Raw genomic sequence first — 5,338 nt, forward strand, 5'->3', positions numbered from 1 at the left:
GTAACAGTAATAGAAAAGTTGATATACTGTGTTATGATTGCTGTAGTTTATTGAATAAATTGAGTATGTATTTTGTAATCTAGATGACACACTATAGATGACAACTTAGAATTATTTTGGAACTGGGTGAGGCAGCTGTTGTGTCTCATAACGTACTGTAATGTAATTGATATTTCTTATTAATTCTGTAGAAGAAAGGGACTGCTAATCTAAGATTTGCAAAAAAAAAAAAAAAAAAAAAAGCAGCTTTGGTAATTCAGTTGTGTAATGTAATGAGATTCATATGTAAGGGACCATGTTAAGGGAATCAGTTTGTATTGTTAATTTTTACACAATTGTCATTTAGTATCCCCATGTGGTTAATCATTACTTAGGCACTGACAAAATTATGTTAGATAATTTTTATTGCAGCCATTGTTGAACCTCCCCAGGTTTTACTATGTAAGTTTGTAATTTAGATGTAGCATTAGCATTGGTAGGGCAGGAAGTGTGTCTGTGTTCCATTATTCCTGATTAACTTGCTTTGGGAAAAGCAGCTAAGGTTGTTAAGGTGGATATAGTAATTGCAGTAAATGTTCATTCAACAGACGTACCACCTGAATTCTGAAATCAGGTTCGGTATTTTAGATTATCACACCACCTTTTCTTGACAATTTCTAATTTTAATGCTCTAATAAGTCATTCATTGTACGACCCAGGGTCCTGTGGTACAGTTTCACTAGTTCTTCAGCATAATGTGTATCTGAAATATGCAGCCTTTTTATAGTATGTGAGCCTCTCCTCATTATCTGTAAAGATGTGTGCCCTTCTTTAGATAATACTGAACAGAGAAAAATGGATACAACGTTAGAAGACTTCAAGAAATCGAAAGGATTTTCTTCTGTCGCGTGGTGGTTTCATTCTGCTTTACAGGAAGATCCTACAACAACTGCGGTATGTTACCCTTATCCCAGCTGAAGCTTTGCGGAAAGTCTAGGTGCATCCACTTAATCTAAGTTTGTGAACTTTATATGCAAAATCACACCCAGGTTAAATCAATAACTTGTCTCATTCAGGTTTAGCGATGCTTGCTGTTACATCAGCAATAAGAGATACGCCAGATCTGAAGGCTTCCTTATAATGCATTTGATCATAGCTTCATGTTATAAGCATTTTCATTTAAAAGGTATTTTATTAACATATTCATCATTTTCTGATATTTACAACAAAGATTTTAATCAAACCAGCAGTTACAGATGGAGCCTTTTTGATGATGAGGATCTTTGAAGTACTCCTGTTCCAGTCATGTTACATATCACTCACATATGCAACTGTTTTTCAGGTTCTTCAAGCAATTTGCCGGTCATGGGAAATGACAAATACATTTTTCCGCCTCCGAAGTTTATTTACTTTAAACATCAGCTTAATGACACATGTAAAATCTTTTTAAAAAAAGAATTTCCTTGAATCATCTGTTCTTTGAAATTGAATTTTTTTTTTGTTGGTTTGATTGAGTAAGTAATGAAAGGGTAAGAGAGACGAGAGAGCAGAAGAGGGTGTATTGAAATGGTTTGGACATATAGAGAGAATGAGTGAGGAAAGCTTGACAAAGAGTATATGTGTGTCAGAGGTGGAGGGAAGAAGTGGGAGATCAAACTGGAGGTGGAAGGATGGAGTGAAAAAAATTTTGAGTGCTCGGGACCTTAATATACAGGAGGGTAAGAGGTGTGCAAGGAATAAAGTGAATTGGAACGATGTGGTATACCGGGGTCGACGTGCTATCAGTGGACTGAACCAGGGCATGTGAAACGTTTGGGGTAAACCATGGAAAGGTGTGTGGGTCCTGGATGTGGATAGGGAGCTGTAGTTTTGGTGCATTACACATGAGAGCTAAGAGACTGAATGAACGTGGCCTTTTTTTGTCTGTTTTCTTGGTGCTGCCTTGCTGAACCAGGGGGTAGTGATATTGTTTCCTGTGGGGCTGGTTAATGCTAGGAATGGACAAAGGCAAGCAAGTATGAATATGTACATGTGTATATATGTATAGGTCAGTGTATGTATATGTGAGTGTATGGGCATTTATGTATATGTATGTGTATGTGAGTGGATGGGCCATTCTTCATCTGTTTCCTGGCACTACCTTGCTAACACATGAAACGGCGATCAAGTATAATAGATATACGAATAGATATTATTATGATTTTTATTTATTATGCTTGATCGCCATATCCCCGGTCTTTGAGATAGTGCTAGGAAACAGTATTCTCTGCATGTCATAAAAGGGGAGGGATGGGGGGCTGGAATTTCTTTCCTCCAGATTTTGATTTTCCAAAGAAGGAACAGAGAAGGGGCCAAGTGAGGATTTTCCCTCTTAGGCTTAGTCCTGTGTTATTAATGCTACCTCGCTAATGTGGAAAATAGTGAATGTGTGTGAAAGTAAATATCATTTTTCTTTTTATACGTATTCGCCATTCCCGCATTAATGAGTTAGTGTAAGGAACAGAGGATTGAGCTTTAGAAGGAATATCCTCACTTGGCCCCCTTTTCTATTCCACTTTTTGGAAAAGTAAAAAATGGGAGTGGATGATTTATCTTATAGGCATATTGACAGTGTCAGAGAGTGGTGTGGTATTAAGTGCAGTCCAGTTACGATGACAGACCAGGATGTGCTGAAGTGTTTCAGGCATATGTGTAGAATGAGTGGAAAAAGTATTACAAGAGGTTGTGTGTGTGTGTGAAATGTAGAGAGCAGGTGAGGGTGGGATTAGCTACCAAGCCTGAATTAGAGAACTAGGGCAAGTAACAAACGAACGGTGGCCTCAGCAAGTATCTTGTCTCTAGCTTCATGTATGACATGCCTAAACCAGACCCACAAATCACTTTATGGTTTATGTACTTCATCTGCCCTTGTTTCGTCCATTGGCAGGAAGGCCTCTCATATGACATCGAACTAGTTTATTTAACCAGTTCATGCATCTAACCATCCTTAATGTTCAGGTACCAGTTACCCAGAGCTGCCTTTACACATCCCTTCATCTTCATGGTCTTCCCCTTCCTCATTCTCCCTCCATTTTTTGTGCACATTCTCTATTGTCTGTCTTCACTCATCCTTTTTGTGTGCCCTCACCTTACTAAGTTTGTGTCCATAATAGATGAGCAACAGCCTCATTTGCACACACCCTTTCTTTAGCCTTCATGTTTACCATTATCTACTGAAACAGGAGCCTGCCATCCACAGTCATGCCCCACAGATTATTCCATGTTTAACCCAGACTGTTTCAATTTCATGTCGTTTCAGTATATAATGATAATAATTATAGTGATATGAATATTTTTACTTACTTGTTTGCCATTTCTTGCAGTAACGAGGTAGCGCCAGGAACAGAAAAAGATATGGCTTCATTCACCTTATGAGATTCAGTGAAACCATATTGTGGTGACATTTTGTTTTCATACTTGATCACCTTTCCATGCATTAGCAAGAAAGGACCAGGAATAGACAAAGAAAAACCATATTCATTCACATCGAAATTTTAGCTGTCACGTGCAGTGCACTGAAACCACAGCCTCTTATCCGAAACCAATCCCACAGACCTTTCTGTGGTTTCCCTTGGCCGTTTCACATTCCCTGGTTCAGTCCATTGACATCATGTTCATCCCTGTATATCACATCGTTCCAATTCACTCTATCTCATGCATGCTTTCACCCTCTAGCATGTTCAGGCCTCGATAACTTAAATTGTTTTTGATTTTAACCTTTCATCTTCAGTATGGTCTCTCTGTTCTCCATGTCTCCTCCACATCTAGCGCATACATTCTCTTAGAATAGTCATGGTAAAAATATTTCTATTTTCCTTATATTTGTTTGCAGTTTCCTGCATTACCAAGGTCATGCTAGGAACAGATAAAGAAAGAGCCTCATTCACTCACATGCATTCTCTAGCTGTTATTTGTAATCTTTCAAAACTACAGCCCCTTCATCCAAATAATAATAACAATGATAGTGATAAGTACACACCCATTCTAAAGGTTGCGGTTTCTCTTGTGCATGCTTCAAGAAACACTGGGTGGGTTTCACACACAGTGAACACCTGCAGTGTTGAGTGGGGAAGTGCAGGCTGTGTCTATCATCTCATCACTTAGCCCCCTCACCCCCATCATTAAGACCGACATCCTCATGTAACCCCCATCATACCACCCCCCCTTTCACGTAGCTACACACCCCTTGCCCATAGTCCCACATTGCTAGTCCACAGTCCCACACTCCTATCAGTGCACTTCCCACCCTCACCATCTGGCCCCACTCCCATCTACCCAGCACCATGTAGACCCACACCTCATTGCCTGGCTCCACATTTCTGCTCCCTGCCACCACACCCTCATCATTTAGTCCCACGTTCCCATCATCACCACCCACACTCTGTAACTTATCATCTCACCCATCAGCTAGCCTTAAAAATCTTCATCAGCTAGCCCAACACCCCATCATCTTGTACTGTACTCCATCATCTAGTCACATGCCCCATCCTATAGTTCCACATCCCCTCATCTTACTCAAGACCCTCTTTACTTGGCACTATACCCTATCTCCTAGTATCTAGTATCTCTTTTTGTGGATGATTGACACTTTTTCCCTGTTTAATATGATATTTATATGATTTTTCATGCCAGATACAAAAAAGTTCATCTTTTATTGTGGAAATTGTGATACGAGAAGTTTAAATATTTTTGTTTTTGGATGGATAATTGACACTTTTAGGAACCATCCTGAAGATTAATTTTGCACTATTTATTTATTTATTTATTTTGCTTTGTCGCTGTCTCTCGCATTAGTGAAGTAGTGCAAGGAAACAGACGAAAGAATGACCCAACCCACCCACACACACATGTATATACATACACGTCCACACACGCAAATATATGTACCTATACATCTCAACATATACATATATATACACACACAGACATATACTTATATACACATGTACATAATTCATACTGTCTGCCCTTTATTAGTTCCCATCGCCACCCCGCCACACATGAAATAACAACCCCCTCCCCCCTCATGTGCGCGAGGTAGCGCTTGGAAGACAACAAAGACAACAGTTTTGCACTAAAAGGGTTAATTCTTGTTTTCTTGTTCTTCAATGTAATATATTGTATCAGCAAAACAAGCTTATGAATATGTTCAGTGGTTTACTCTTACAAAGATACTTTTTTTTCTGTAAAAATTAGAATATTCTTTTTGAGGAAAACTCAGTCTCACTCATAAATAGACGGTTGATCTTTGATCATGGTTGAATTAAATAAGCAGGACTGCTGGGAACGCTTCATACGATTGGTGAGAGTGAAAAGCAAG

Source organism: Panulirus ornatus, chromosome 49 (assembly GCF_036320965.1).
Source record: "Panulirus ornatus isolate Po-2019 chromosome 49, ASM3632096v1, whole genome shotgun sequence".
In the NCBI taxonomy this organism is placed as follows: Eukaryota; Metazoa; Arthropoda; class Malacostraca; order Decapoda; family Palinuridae; genus Panulirus; species Panulirus ornatus.